This window comes from Sus scrofa, chromosome 8 (assembly GCF_054392235.1).
Source record: "Sus scrofa isolate SSC_HxYL_T2T_F1_AM1 chromosome 8, Sscrofa_HxYL_maternal_Yorkshire_Landrace_v2.0, whole genome shotgun sequence".
NCBI classification, from domain to species: Eukaryota; Metazoa; Chordata; class Mammalia; order Artiodactyla; family Suidae; genus Sus; species Sus scrofa.
Genome location: NC_139390.1, coordinates 25,972,390 through 25,989,326, shown reverse-complemented (window position 1 = coordinate 25,989,326; position 16,937 = coordinate 25,972,390). Strand labels below are relative to the sequence as shown.

At 34.4% G+C, this 16,937-nt stretch overlaps 1 long non-coding RNA gene across 1 annotated transcript in view; it reads right to left on the bottom strand.

Annotated features, from left to right (window-relative positions):
- Window positions 1-236: 236 nt before the first annotated feature.
- Window positions 237-16,937, bottom strand: part of LOC146400377 (uncharacterized) — a 257,097-nt gene continuing 240,396 nt past the window's right edge. The window contains exon 2 of the long non-coding RNA XR_014813731.1: window positions 237-3,748. This is a non-coding gene — a long non-coding RNA (uncharacterized LOC146400377). The remainder of the gene's footprint in view (window positions 3,749-16,937) is intronic.

Genomic DNA, 16,937 nt, shown 5'->3' with positions numbered 1-16,937 from the left:
TTTGTTTGTTTTATTCTGTTTTGTTTTTGAAGAGGGAAAGGATTCATACCCTCCAGACAGCATAAGCACCATCTAAACAACTCTCTTACCTTTTATATGCATTAGTTCTATCGAATCTAATTGTCACCAGATTCCTAATAAAGTTAGTCAAGGAAGAACTTCCTGCTTGTATGGCAGGAGTAGCCTATAAAGAATTCAACTGCAAAACACTTTATCTATTTAAATGTTTTGAATAATTTTTATTTTTTTTGGTAAGCATAGTAAGAGTCTTAGTGACTTAAAAATCTGTTTTTTTTTTTTTTTTTTTTTTTTTTTTGGCTGTGCCCATGGCATAGGAAACTTTCTGAGCTAGAGATCTAACCTGTACCATGGCAGCAAGTTAAGCCGCTGCAGTAACAATGCCACCAGATCCTTGCTGAGCCACAACAGAACTCCTAAAACTCCATCTTGTATTTAGACAATTTTGTTGATGACGCAACACTAACCAAGCTATGATATAGGAATTGTTTTGTTAAGTAATTCCCATGCTCCAAATTTCTTTTAGTTCCCTTTTTAGCCATTCTCTTGTTTTTTCTGTGAAGCACATTTTTTTGAAAATGAGTAAGACTTTTCTTATTGTATTAAAAGTAAAAATTCTAAATTTGGAGTTTGCCATGTTTTAACAACAATTTTTACAGCTATCTACGCAAAATGAATTACTGATATTTTAGTATACAATAGTAAAGCACCTGACAAGTTAATTTTCAATGAGTTTTTTGTTTCCATTTGAAGTAAAAATCTTTTGGTAAATTTGCTTTATAGCATGACAGATACCAAACACATAGTTATTAGTTATATGCTTATATATAGTTACACATATAACACATTTGTGAAAATCCATAACTATTCATTGAAAATATATAAACTTATAAATTAATATATTTATTTTAAATCCAGAACTAAGAATTGTAGCTCTACTAACTGCTATTAACTTGTCTGATTGTGCAGACTTAATTCCAGAGAATACTTTGGCTTCCAAAATTTAAGTTACTACAGCATAAGATGATTTAAGGGAGACACTTTTACTGTGAGTATAAGACTCTTAAATTAACATTTTTAAATATGCAAAGTGAATCAGAACATCAGATAAATTAGGTCAAAATTTTGACTATCAAAATGTTAAAATTTCCCAAATTTGGAATACCCAAAGCTGGGAAAAATGTGACAGCCAATTTCAAGCTTCAAAAGCCTCTTCAGATTCTAGGGACCAAAGAAGATCTGGAGAATTACCATGTGAATCAGTGGTTTTTCCTACTCTGCAAAAACTAGAATCCACTGTATAATACTGTACTTGTCCCAAAATTTGCTAAGTTTTTTCCATCATTAGTAGTCAATTATATATGCAAGGTGAGCTGACTTCTACATTGTAACATTCTGTGGCCTGGAGCTGAAAACAGATGTCCTGGGTTAAGCAACATTGCAATTTGCCTAATGGGTCTTTATTCAACTGTAAAGCAAAGCAATGTCACAGAGCTGAAGTGTCAATTTTGCATTTTTCTCTAATTTCTGAGGCTACCAGAAAATTACCTAAATTTGAATAATTATAGATCCCTTTGGGGAAAATATTTCTCTATGTTTCTGTTTGTTTGTGAATAACTACAGAAAATAAGAAAGTCCCCAAAACTTTGAGTGCCCTATATCACAACTCTTGGATTCCTTCATAAGCAAAAGAAAATAACAATTTAGATTCAAGTGCTAGAAGAACAGAAAAAAAAAAAAAAAGAAAGAAGGAAGGAAGAAAGGAAGGGAGTGAGGGAAGTGAGGAGGGCAGAAGAAGGAAATGCAGAACACAGATCAATTACCGAGAAAAACTCTGTGGACAACAAAACCAAAATCAGGATTGCAGGATGAGAAACTATAAGGAGTGATGGAACTACACATTCTTTACTCCTCTAAAATCATATACAAATTTACACAAAGATACAAAGATAGTCTTGATCAAACTTCATTTTCTATTTTACTAGAAGTATGGGAATATTACAGAATGAATGCCCTTTAAAAATTACTCCTTGTTTTTCTAAATTCTCTAATAACTGATTTTATTATTTTTAATTGAGCCCTTAACAAGAGATACTGTTTTACATATTGTCACGACTTATCCTTTTGGTGAACTATTTTTATTGTTCTACATTTCAAATAAAACAAGTATCATTATTCCCTATGCCAAAATGATACATCGATATGTTTCAGTTCTGAGTGGTCTTGCAGCATGAGGGTGATGCTGCCTCTCTCTCCATACCCTTTTTCTTTCAGAGGGCATATAATAACTAAATAAAATGTCTTTTCTTAAAGTGCTCCACTGTATACCCTCTCACAGTAGAGAATATGGTATCATTTCTGAAAGCAGGTAGATTTACCGAAGATTCACAGAAGAATTAGAAAAAAGTAATAATGCATGTTCCTCAGTCTGGGGACCAATCTATATGAGAACCATGGACGAAAAAGTACAAGAATAAAAAGGAACATGGCTAAAATAAAACCTGATTTGGTTCTTTACCAAGTGAGGAATTCTTGAGAAAAGTGCATATTAATTAGTAAATATTTACATATTCAGTGAATAGTTCTTTAGCACTGCTTTGCCAGACAGTATAGTAGGCACTAATTCATCATCATATTATTCTGAACATCATGTAACTTTTGCGGTTTTGTCTCAGGTCTCATAGCTTTTGTGGCTTTGCATCTATGGGAATGATAATAAATGTATTGTTGCTCTCATATAATAATGAAGAACAAACCATTTCTTGGCAGGGTACACATGATAATTTTTCTAGGTCTAAGATGTACAGACAAATTGAAATTATAATGGAGTGATCACAGTTCAGGTGTACAGAAATGGAATCCTGTAGTCATTGACATGTGGTCTCTGGCATAACCCTGTACCACTGAGAACTTGAATTTTCTCTGAACTGTATCAAACTCAATGACATCATCAACTATTCTAAAACAACACCTTCTGTTTCAAAACTTTGAGTTTGTTTCTGTTTTACAATTTCTTTTGTACCATTTTTATTGATTCTACATATTAGTGATCACATATGACATTTGTCTTTCTCTAACTTACTTCACTTAATATCATGGCTACCAAAGGGGAAATGTGGCAGGGAGGAATAAACTAGGAGGTTGGGATTAACATGTATACACTGCTATATATAAAATAGATAAGTAACATATTTTAGATACCTCGTCTAACTGGAAACGTGCAGACTTTGTCCTTCTCTGACTAGCTTACTTCACTTAGCACAATCCTCCAGGTTCCCTTTTAAATTCCATGAATACATGGGACCAAGCATGAGAAAACTGTGATATTTACATGTTTATCATTTAAATGTTCTATTTACACGTCCCTTCCTTGTTATCAATCCCAAGGGAGTAGGGCACCAGACACCTGGTTACCTATCGCAGGGAAGGATTCAAACTAGGTGGGAAAATAGCACAGATTATCACAATGCCAGGCAACAGGAAAGGAAGTCCAAGCATTTCTGCTCACTGAATCTTGGTATTGGAGTAACCAGGAGGGACACAACACAGCCAAGCACTAGATGGAATAATAACTTACTTACTGAGAGAAGAGACAGATCAAGGTCAGCTCCAATTGCGGGTTTCCACTCCTCATGGACAGCCAGTGTCTCCCAGTAGCTGACTCAGGGCAGTTTAGCTTACCTGCACTCCACCCTTCTTGAGCCACAGATGAAACGACCATGTCTCCTTCCTATAGAAGACAGATATAAGAGCAGGGTTGGCAAAGTACTATATGATGTATAAGCTTCAGACAGCATTGAACAAAGAAAAATATCCCCTCCCCCAAGGTGATAAGCCAAGCTCAGTCCATGTGGACTCTTTATCTCTTGCTAAGAAAGTGTTCCAAGCCCAGAGCCATTCTCATGTGGCCAGCCAGCATACAAAGACTGCATGCATAAGACTGCCTTTCCCAGTTATAATAACCAAAATAGCTGTATCTCTAAGAAGTTCATATTTACATAATTGACCTATACATTTTCAATAATTCAAATATGGTCTACTATTTGTCTGTTCCCTTGAAAATGAGGAGTCTTCGATTCTGTTGTTATATTGCTACTTATCAGAAAAATATGTATATATAGTTTTTGAAATCCCATATAATATAGATATATATGGATGGATAAAATTGAGAAAAAACTTATAAGTCATTTGTTATTATTCAGTAGAGATAGTGTAAATTTTCAATTTATTTTTTTTTTTCTATATAGTATTATACCATTAAAAAAATTGCAAACCAAAACACAGAACATAGGATGTTTGCTGTAAATCTGAGAGACAAATGCTAAATAAGCTAGCTTCAAAATCAAGTAACTCAAAAATGAAAAAAATCAAGCAATGAAAAGCATTTGGATAATCATTAATAATCAGATAAAACAACCAGGTTGCCATAATGATATTAGAAAAAGAAAAATAATTGCAAATAAACGTATAAACATATAATGTGTGTGTTCACAAGTGTGTGCATCTTGTTGACCACTATATTTACACACACACACACACACACCTGGTAGCCATATGATTTCAGGCTGTATGCCAAGTTGAAACTTTCATGAACTCAAGTACTTTCTATGTGTTTGTTCTATCATCTCTAGGGTCTGTCTTTGCCCAATGATTTTAAAATGCTTATAATTATTTTATCATTCCAATCTGTATATTGGGAAAAGAAGAAAGGCATTCTTCTTTCTTTGTAGAAGCTTAGCCCCCAAGTTTCAAACATCACTTGTTCTTATAACCCAATGGCCAAAATCATGTCATGTGACCACACCCAGTTCAAGAGAGGCCAGGTAGTGAACATTTTAGTTGATCAGCTATGTACTATTTAAAATTTTAGTTACAGAGTTCCTGTCATGGCACAACAGAAGCAAATCTGACTAGGAACCATGACGTTGTGGGTTTGATCCCTGGCCTCGCTCGGTGGGTTAAGGATCCAGTGTTGCCATGAGCTGTGGTGTACTTCACAGACGTGGCTCGAATCCTGCGGTGCAGGCCACCAGCTGTAGCTCCAATTGGACCCCTAGCCTGGGACTCTCCACATGCCACAGGTGCAGCCCTAAAAAGCAAATAAATAAATAAAATTTGAGTTACTATAGAAGAAAGCAATAAAGGACTTTGGGAGGGCATCTAGCTGCCTATAAAATGGTCCCTCTTGCATGTTTTTACTTGGAGTGTTAAAAACACTACTTTTCCAAGCATGAACCAATAAACCAAGAACCATACTGAAGTTATAGATTTTAGCAATTCTGATTCAATGAATAGAGTTATAGATTTTAGCAATTCTGATTCAATGAATAGAGTATCATAAGGAAAACTAGAGAAAATAAAATAAGTGAGATTCATAACATCTTTAACATAGGATTGGAAGTGGTCAAACATCCAACAATAGGTAGTGTCCACGTGTCATCTAATCCGTAATTGGGAGGCAGTGTGCTGATGTGGAAGGGTTAGATTTCTTTCAGTTTTCTGTCCTCATCTAATACTTGTTGCTATTTTATTATTTAGAAATTTAGAATTTAGAATATCTCAGCAAATAAAATGTTTAGATTATATTGTCATTTTTAATATAGAGACACAATATTGGATACATCATATAATTGCAAGTGCAAAGAGAGAAAAGACTAGATGAAAATTCACCAACTTTTTTTTTTTTAAACAAATGATCATATCTTTCTGGTGAGTATCTTTTTACAAGCTACTATTCCATATATTTTGCAAGTTCTATAATAAGCATGTATTACTTCATAATTTAAAATTAATCATCCTAAATTTTTTTAATTGAGAAAAGAAAAAGAAAAAAGTCTTTAAAAGCACTTAGGACCATCAGTGAGGTAGTATTTCTCCATTTCTGGTAGTTGAAACTAGCAACCTAATCATAATTTATGTTTGAGTACATGGCTATCCAATGTGAGTAAATCTTTCACATTTAAAGTCATGAAATTTTAGACACAGAAAGAACCTAAATGTCCATCAATAGATGAATGGATTAAGAAGATATAACTTAATAAAATGGGATATTACTTAGCCATAAAAAAGAACAAAAAAATGCCATTTGCAGCAACATGGACGCAACTAGAGACTCTCATACTAAGTGAAGTGAGTCAGAAAGACAAATACCATATGATATCACTCATATGTGGAATCTAAATTATGGCACAAATAAACCTAACCGCAAAAGAGAAACACACTCATAGACCTGTGGTTGCAAAGGGGGAAAAGAGTGGGAGAGGGATGGACTGGGAATTTGGCGTTAATAGATATACGCTATTACATTTGAAAAGATAAACAACAAAGTCCTACTGTATAGCACAGGGAACTATACTATATCCAATATCCTGGGATAGACCATGATAGAAAAGAACATATATACAAATACACACACATACACAGACACACTCACACACACACACGCATATATATACACACACACACATATATGTATACACACACATCAGGGTCTCTGCTGTAAAGGAGAAATTGGCTCATTATAAATAAACTGTACTTTAATAAAAAAATAAAAATAAAGTCATGAAATTTTAAAATATGAGTAGTCAAAATTTGTATTATAGAAACAAACCTCTAATACTGGTAATTTTCTATTAAGTAGTGTTGGAGAAAATGTAGTTTATTATGTTTTTGTTTGTGTTGGGCAGACTGTTCAGAGGTAGATAACAGCAAAGACTTCACTGCACCTCGACTTTCATACATACACTTATTTTACTACCAAAAAGCACCTGACTTAGGTAGAAGTTCTCAACATAGAAAATATCCAGTCGTTAAAACGAGGCATTATTCTTTTCTAATCAAACTTTAATTTTGGAAAAATATGTATACTCTAATTAGATATAAATACATGACTTTCAGAATAATGCATTAAAAAAGAGAATGATTTCCCTAAAGTTGAGGCCTTTATTCAAGAATCATCCTTTCACTCAATTATTATAATCCTAAAGCTCTTTTGAGCCTTATTTGACTGAATCCTTTATATGCTGAAACCTGAAATTTCTAAGCATCTGAAGCATGTCTGCTTCTGATTTTTTCATTAGTGCCAATGTAAAGTGCTCCCCGTCAGAGCCCATGAGACTTTATCAGTACTAATCTACTATTTCTTTCCTGATGCTTCCAGACAACTGAAAGCTCCTAATTTGCAATAATTAACCTACTGAGAATAACATTCTCATTTATCCCAGGGAGCAGCCACATCTCTCTATGTTCAGCTTTACAACCTCACAGATGGATTATTTTTGGTCTGTATTTCAGGAATCAGACATATTATGCAGTAAGAAACACTGAGGGAATTTGTAGTAAAAACCAAAATTATATGGACAGCACGTGTCATGTGGCCAGGCAGTTCATTGTGGAGGTCAAGAGCAGATGGCTTAGTGTCGTACCTGATTCTACTCAATATCTTATGTGATGTTAAGAAAGTTATACAGTCTTTCTGGCCTCAGCTTCTCTATCAACAACAACCTCCTAAGATTGTTGTGAGAGCTGGGGCAGTTAGTATTTGTAAGGTCCTTGGAATAGCATCTAGAGCACAAGCACAGTAAGCTCTAGATAGTAGTGGCTATCATTACAATAAAAAAAAAATTCAGTTTGAAACTGATATGGATCCATTTGGTGTACAGGAGAGAAGAGGTAAGTAATATAATAACCACATAAATTATTTCTCAATATATGAAGCATTTGTTTGAAAGAGGGACATCCAAAGTGGATGGTGAGGGTCAGGGACAAGGAGAGAAACATGTGTCTCTTAATCATTTCCTTACAGAGAGTATAGAATACCCAGCAGGGGTTCTTTGTTTTGTTTTGTTTTTCTTTTCACAGCTGCACCTGGACACACAGACATTCCCCTGCTAGGGGGTGAATCAAAGCTTCATCTGAGGCCTATGCCATAGCTTTGGCAACACCAGATCTGAGCCACACCTGTGACCTACACCACGGCTTGTGGCAACACTGGATCAATCCCACTGAGTGAGGCCAGGAATGGATCCCACATACTAAGAAAGACAATATCAGGTCCTTAACCCACTGAGCCACAATTGGAACTCCCCCAGCAGGCTTTAATATGAACATTAGGGTTCTTCATGTTGTCATTAAAATTGTCCTTACATTTAGTTAGAACTAATTTTTGAATAGGTGTAGTTGGTATAAAATATCAAATGGTACATATGTGATATGATGTCTGGTATATATAGAATTTATGTATAGTAAAATATATATATATTACAATCAGTGATATAATTGGTATTTATTTATTTATTTATTTATTTGTCTTTTTGCCATTTCTTGGGCCGCTCCCGCAGCATACGGAGGTTCCCAGGCTAGGGGTCCAATTGGAGCTGTAGCCACCGGCCTACTCCAGAGCCACAGCAACACGGGATCTGAACCGTGTCTGTGACCTACACCACAGCTCACGGCAACGCTGGATCCTTAACCCACTGAGCAAGGCCAGGGATTGAACCTGCAACCTCATGGTTCCTAGTCAGATTCATTAACCACTGCGCCACAACGGGAACTCCTAATTGGTATTTCTTTGAAGTATAGATTTCACTAAGTTTAAAACACAGGTAATATGTCAACAAATAGGATAAACTGATAACTTTTTTCCAGCTTTACTGAGGTATAATTGGCATGACATTGCTTATGTTTAAAGTATACAAATGGTGATTTGATACACTTATCTATTGCAAAATGATTACCAACTGTAGTGTTAGTGAACAGATCCATCATCTCACATAAATTACTATTTCTTTTTTGTTGTTAGAACATTTCAGATTTACTCTATGGCAATGTTCAAGCATATAAGCTGTAGCATTGTTAATTACGCCATGCTGTGCACTAGATCCCCAGAACTTCATTTTGAAATGGAAGATTTTACTCTTTAACTGACATTATCCATTTCTCTCACCCCCAGATCCTGGCAACCACAACTGTACTATTTCTATGGATTTGACTCTTTTTTTTTTGTTCTGCAAATAAGTGATACCATACAGTATTTGGACACTTAGACTGTTGCCAGACCTTGACTATTATGGACAATGCAGCAAAGAAAATAGGAGTGCAAATATTTCTTCAAGGTCCTGATTTCATTTCTTTTAGAATAAGAGTGGAACTGAGATTGCTGGATCATATGGGAGTTCTATTTTTTAATTTTTTGAGGAACCTCCATACTATTTCCATACTGTTTCTATAGAAATTCTCATTAACATAAGAGTACACAAGTGTTCCTTTTCTCCACATCTTTGCCAACCCTCATCTCTAGTCTTTTTGGTAACAGCCATTCTATCAGTAATCTCAATGTGGTTTTGATTTGTATTTCCTTTGTGGTTAATGAAGTTGAGTACCTTTTCATGTACCTGCTGGCTGTTTGCAAGTCTTCTCTAGAAAATGTCTCTTCAGTTTCTCTGACAATTTTAAAATCAGACTGAGCAGTTTTTTCATTTGTTTGTCTTTGTTTTTGTTTGCTATTGAGTTGTATGATTCTTTATATATTTAAGATATTGATGTTGATCAGGTATATGGTTTACAAGTATACCTGATCTCCCATTCCATAAGTTGCCTTTTCATTTTGTTGATTATTTGCTTTGCTGTGCCAAAGCTTTTTAGTCTGAGGTAGCCCCACTTAAAATATTATTTTTAAATTTTCCCTGCCCTTTGCCTGCTGGATCCCCAGCTCATACTGACCTTTCCTTCTTCCTACCAGGTCCCTCGGGGCAGAAAACAGTGAGCAGCCCAGGCAATGGTTCAAGGGCACTGCTCCCAGTGGCTGAGAGACTCCATGGTCAGAGGTCTGCACACCCTTGGAGCTGTGGGGAACGCTCTCTGGCAGCCAGCAGCTGTGAGCTTGTTTATTTTTGTTTTCGTTGCTTATGGTAGCTGTTGAGTTCAAACTACTTATCTTACCCTCTCCAATTCATTTAAACTCCTATTTTATTGCTCAAATGGTATATTGGAACATCTCTGTTGAAAACACGAAGGCTCTCTTATCTGTGGGTGTGTCTAAGACTGAGTTCTCCAGAGGTTCTAGACTATGGCAGAGAGGGTTTGAAGCTGGTTCATGGGGCATTATGGGCCCACAGGCAGCATGGAAGTCTCAATGCCCATTACCTGACACATAGGTGGATAATATTCCTCCTGGAATCCTCAGTGCAGGCTATTGCATCTCAGAGTTCCTGCATAGGCACTTTTGTCTGTGGATGGAGGCTGAATTGTAGTTGTCGAGGGGGAGATACAATGAGTGATGTTTTATTCAGCCATGTTGCTGATGTCACAGTAGTTGACAGCTTTTTACTAATGATAAATATTTCCACTAAGGAATCTTGTGAAGTGTCTTAAATTCATATGACAGAGTTATAAATAAAAATCAATGACCAAATGCTTTTTAAAGAAATCCTGAGACAAATTTCCATAGAATTAAAATTAATAAAAAGATTTAGGGAGAATATATATTAAACAGCAAGGGGCCTCATATAGGAGCTTGAGAACCCTCAACATTTCGAGGATTCTCAGAAAATCTGTCTTTAAAGAAGACATGTAATGACTGAGTAGAAGTTATAGGCATATAAAATAGAGATTTAGATGAAGAGAAATCTACAGCAAAGGCACTGGAATGATAGCCATAGCTTCATTCTTTCATTATATATATGATTTAAGCACCTATTATGTTGCATTTATAAACTCAAGATTCAGTAGTGAACAAGATAAGATTATGTTCCTGGAACCTATAATCTAGAAAAAGAAATGTAAATTTTCCAGGGAAATGGAAAGGAGAAGACATCTACTAAAATAGGTAATGATGCATGAATGCTTAAATTTTGATTAACGCATCAATGTTAAATCAATAATTCAGAAAAATTTTTATTGAGTACCTGATATTTGCCAGGTGTTGCTCTAGGTGCTAATAGGGGATATTGCAATAAACAAAACAAAGTTGCCTCCTTAATGGAACATTCATTAGCTGAGGTACGTTGGCATTAACACAATGAATGTGTTAAGTACATAATGTGCTTTATGGTTTTAAGGACATTTACAGTAATAAAGCAGGATGAGAATAAAAGCCACGAGTAGGGCTGGGGAGAGCAGACTTTCTGTGTTTTGCGTAGTGATTGGGGAAGGCCTTTATAAAATGGTGTTAAATGTTCAGAGATCTACAGGAACTGAAAGATGCAAGGCAGATGGATGAAGAACACTGCAGTAAAAAATACAAAGACCCTAAGCATGGCTTTGTAGGATTTGCACAATATATTTTTTTATCAATGCCCAATCACATTGCACTGTACAGTCTATATGCAGAAATACCAGAGTTTATATTTTTGTCCATGTTCCTGTCTTTGTATCTTTTCCAGGTTTTTCTTTCAATCTGAAATGGTCTTCCTGTCAGTCTCCAAACTATTTCCTACAGGAATTCTCCTTAGAATTCAAACAAGATAATGATATTTAACATACAATTTAGACATTTACCTTACTAAATAAATCCCTTAAGATATACAATTGTGTTTTATTTCTCTTTATAGCCAAGGTATATCCATGGTGCACTACAGTATCTTAGGTACACAAGGCACCTGGCACAAAATAGATGCTTAACATGAAGTGTATACTAATATTATGTAATCAAAAGCTGTATGTTTTAAAACTGAAAACATACAAAATTTAAAAAACACATTAAAACACATTAATAAAATTAAAACAGTAATGTTTAATGAAGTTTTTATAATAATATCTGAGAACTACTTAACGCTTGCTATATTCTAATTCAATGTTTTATAGTCTTTACTTGTATCAGCTCTTTCAAAATAACTTCAAAATGAAAAAAGGAAATAAAAAAGAAAGAAGAAATGATACTTGTTCTATAACACAGTAGAAAGAAATAAGGAAAGAAGGGAGCAATACCCAAGCTCAAACCTTAAACAAAACTTCCGTCTTTAATCTAACTGTACAAAATTTTCAATCAGGAACTTATCTTAAGTACTTCATAAACATACTAAATTAGGAATTAGATGAATGTATATCTGAAAACAAAATAATGCATCATTTTGCTGCAAGAGTTTACACAGCTCCAAAGAACAGATGTTTTGGTTCTACCAAACTGTGGTTGACAAATTTGCTAGCTGTGGGAGTGGAAAATTAGTTTTCATTTTTAGAATTTATTTGATAGCATTTACAGACCTTTGCTATTTATCACATTGATTAAAAGCTGTCATTTGCAGCATTTATAGTCTTCAAGTACATGTCAAAACGGTTTCTAGCCAATTCAAATCTCTTCTGAAAAGGCATATTAAACCAAACCAGGGTATATATTTTTCTTTTCTTAGGCAATACATCAAAACTATGCAGTAAGCTACATTCTAATACAGTATTGAGAATTTCACTGATTAAATTTGGAAAGATTCTTATCTATCACTCACAAACTTGGAAAGATCTTTAGAACCAAAGATAAATATGAATAGGTAAGAAATACTGCCTTGGAGTGTCATGATAAAATGGCTGCAATTTCCATAAAAGCAACAATATCTCAAACCGATTTATCCCATGAGAACAAATCTTCATTTCAGAAAAAAAAAAGATCATTTATTGAAGCTTGTGAATTGGTAACTGAATTTTCATAAGGATTTCTCATGATTATCAAGAGTTTCTTAAATGTTTACTAGAGGGAAAAAAAAGGAAGGAAAGGCTCCACTCTTTTCAATCATTTAGTCTCAGGATTTACGATGAGCTGACTCGTTCATGCACTTTTATTATAGATTGAAACTTTGGAACACACTGTATATTTTCAAAGTCTTATTTGAGCTAAACAGCTCCTGTTTTGAAGAAGGGGTTTGTGTCTAGATACTATTTGATAAATTCCTAAATAATAATAGCTTTTGACTGGTAGTTTAAAAATTTCAACATACTTAATGTGATCACTTTGCATTGTGTATTAAGGTTATGTTATATTATTATAGAATGTTATTATAGAACATATGTGCCATTATGAGTATATATGTTATTATAGAACATATGTGCCATTATGAGTATATATGTTATTATTATATAGAATATGTACTTTTTTCTCATGGATTTATCTTTCACTCAATGTAGACTGCATTGATCCTAAGGACTTAGAAACTAATTATCAGGTTTGGTTTCTGACAGTTGCAGGTATTCAATAAATGTTTGCTAAGGGGGTTCATTAGTATAGAGTGTGTTCTGAGTGAATATATATATGTATTTTAAAAATATATCTTTATTATGTGTATTTTGATGTGTTAGCTAAATCAAACTCAGAAAGTAAAAAAGAACAACTATAAGTGATAGATCCATACAGAAATGTTAACTGAAAGATCAAAGCTATAAACTGAGGGGGAAGAGGGAATGACTGGAGTGCTGGACAGACTTCCCAAGGGGATTTGGTTTTGTGTTGCGGTTCTTGATTTTCTTAAGTATGAATTTTATATTGGCTCAAACTTTCCTTTTAATAAATAACTCTGCCTATCTCCAAATATTTATTGGCATTTTATAGATTCAAGATGTTGAAATAAACTTGAAACACATCTTCGTTAAACTTTGGTTAGTAAAACTAATAGGGTTCATCTCTGTTATTCCTCTTGCATTGTTTTTCATTAAACATGTACCTGTAGCTTACAAATATGGGAAAGGCAAAGAATATGTATTTGTGTAAAACAGTATTAAAATTAGATATTACATACATATGTTTACATATTTAAAACATGTTTAAAATATACATAGAAATATAATTGATGTTAATATTATAACTAAGTCTTAATTTCAAATAATGGAGTGTTATTAAGGATAATACTTCTCTTGTGAAATGATGGATTACTAGAGATTATCCCTGACATATACAAATGTGTACATAGGTATATTGTGTGTGTGTGTGTGTGTGTTTAGGTAATTTTGTTAACAGATTTGGACTTGTGATTTGGGGGAGTTCAAAGTAGTGGTTTTATTTTAGATTGAAGAAAGTGGGAAATAGTATATTTTTGGATAGCCACCTTTATTTGGAATATAATGAACCGTATATTATTATTTGTCATTTTCCTTCAGAAAGATATTCATGCTCAAGGATTTTTTTAATACTAACCCATTTCAGAATCTACCTCATGCTATTTAAAAAAAATATTCTCTCAAAGACAATAATTGGATACTTGGTACTGGCTGATTGAAAACAACTTCTTCCTTAGTCAAATAATTAATCTAAGAGTTAGACTAAGCAAATAAATGAATGCGAAGAGCCAAATGTAGCACATCAATTAAGCTCTGACTCTTAGGAAATTAACATCCCTGAGTAATATTGGGTCCTTGGGCACAGTCATGTCTATAGATATCTTTAGGATAGATGCACATATGTGAGCAGCATAAATGTGCTCATGTGAGTTCTTGGCTTTTTCTCTATAATTTTTCTACTTACTTGTTCTCCCTGGGAGATAGTGAAAGCAATGCTCTCTTCTTCTCTATGCTGATTTTCTAATGTCCTTATAAATAAACTTATTTATTAATAGCCTCTTTACATCATTGGCCTGCAGCGTAGGAAGATTACAAGTATATATATTGCCATCAAGGTACTTATTCCTTTTAACTCTCTTTATTGGTGTCTTTCCTTTAGAGTCAACATTGTGACTACAATAAAGAATTGTACAAAGAAACCATATCCCATCAGCATATAATGGAGGAGTGTATTATGTAAAAGCAAGAAAGAGCCTGTTCATATAGATGATAATGAACCAAATAAGAAAGCCATCTTTATGGTCATGATTGATATACCTATCCAGAATGTAAGCCAATGCACAGACCTAGAAATATGTAAAATCAAATTCAGCCACTAAAACTGAAACATACTCCTACCCTACAAACTATCACCAGTACTATAATGAAACTCAAATTTTTTACTATATTTTCCAAGTGGTAGATGGATATAGATAAAAAATATGTGTGTGTGTGTGTGTGTGTGTGTGTGTGTGTGTGTGTGTGTGTGTGTGTAGTTTGGTATGTAAGATTTACTAACTCATTTAACAAATATTTAATTACGTATTTTATCTTACACACTCTTCTAGGCACTGGGTATTCAGCAGTAGACAAGATAAAAAGCTCTTACAATATTCTAGAAGAACAAATATCAACCTGTTTATTTATATAACATGTTGGGGAGGAGAGACCATTTTAATTAGGATGTCCAAAGACTATCTGGAAGGGTGGGTAACATTTGCATATATACCTGAAAGAATTCAGCGAATAATCCTTGTGATTTAGTAATGGTGAGTATGATAGCTATTCTCCTTTATACGGCCCCCAATAAACCATCATCTAGGGTGCATACTCTTAAATTGACTCCAGGCTAGCCTATCTCTCCATTAACCAACTGAACACAGTAACAATAATAATCCTGGCATGGCTTTTAAAAACCTTGTAGCTTCCTTTTCTTCTCCCTTTGAATGCTTGTCACTAGAATCCTTAAGCTTCCATACCAGAAAACTTTTTATCTTGTTGGAGAGCCCACATGAAAAGACCATGTATAGAGGCTATGTGGAGAAGAGAAGCCCTGGAAAGGGAGCCAGTGAGGTTCAGCTCTCCTGGCATCCCCTCCCCATGACGCCTAGATACAATGCCAGCCTTCGTCAACATCCAGGACTGGTTTCATGGGCATTCGACCTGTGCAGTCCCACGAGACTCTGCATTTAGAAAGCCCTGCACTTAAATGGGGACTGCACTAGGTTAACTGCCCTGTGATTGCTGTCATTAAATCCTTAATTTTTTAGCTCTCATTTTCCCAGCTAACTGCCATTGCCTGAGATACCAGCAGAGACCAGTAGAAGGATTGCAAAGGGTGAAGCCAGTCAATCCATAGAACTCTGAGACACAAGATACTTTTTCTTTTAAACCACTAGGTTTAACATATCAGGGAAATAAAGCAAAAAATATGAGGTGCTTTTGAAATAAACGTTTTGGCAATAGTTCCTTTTTCTTAGCACCATGTAGGTCATGTTGCAAGCCTATAGGCTGAACATGATAAGGAGTGAAGGGTTCTTACCAAATTGATCATTTTAGAATTAAAATACACAATATATGAGAATGAAGCTATAACAGGATTAAGGCCTTAGTTTTGTAAGTGTCAAAGTTAAGGCATCATAATCCAGGATACCAGTAAAACAATGTACTAATAAGGTCTATGCTAAGCTATAAATTTACGAAAACATCTGTGATTTTTTTTTTCTCCTAATGCAAAAATTGGCATAGAGTCAGAATTCACTAGTGCTGACTAAAGAGATTGTATCATGTTAATTAATCTGGATTATTTAAGATTCCTTCAGGAAGCAGGAACAGTTGATCATATTATTTAACAAAATTCAATCTAGCCGTACGGTAATCTTTCATAAGAGGTAGAATGTTTTGTGGTCACCTTCTCTTCCTAATTAAGGAATTTATTATTTGCTATGTATTTCTCTACCTCTTCCTTATTATCAAATTAAGATGGATTATGAAAAATATTCTCAGATTTGTTAAGTCTTTCAAAAGAGTTTATGTTTCCTTTTACTCTACTTTCAAATCACTTGATCTTTCTCACCACTTTTGGAGGCTACCTCATTCATATTTCTGCCAAATAAAGCTGTCCCCTATAGAAATCATGAGAGAATATTTCATGTCTTGTCAACAGTATTATAGTACACAGTGAACTCTATGTTCGGGGCATTTTGATTAAATAAATGTTCAACTCACGAGTTGTAGCATTTCAATTCCTAGATACATCATCCTATATATTATTGTAAAAATATCACCTCCCCTCTGTCCACTATAATAATACCCTTGCTAAGAATAATTAAATGTTTTAAATTATTTATTTTAAAACGTATTCCTTTGTATTTTCAACATCACATTGACTATTAATTCAG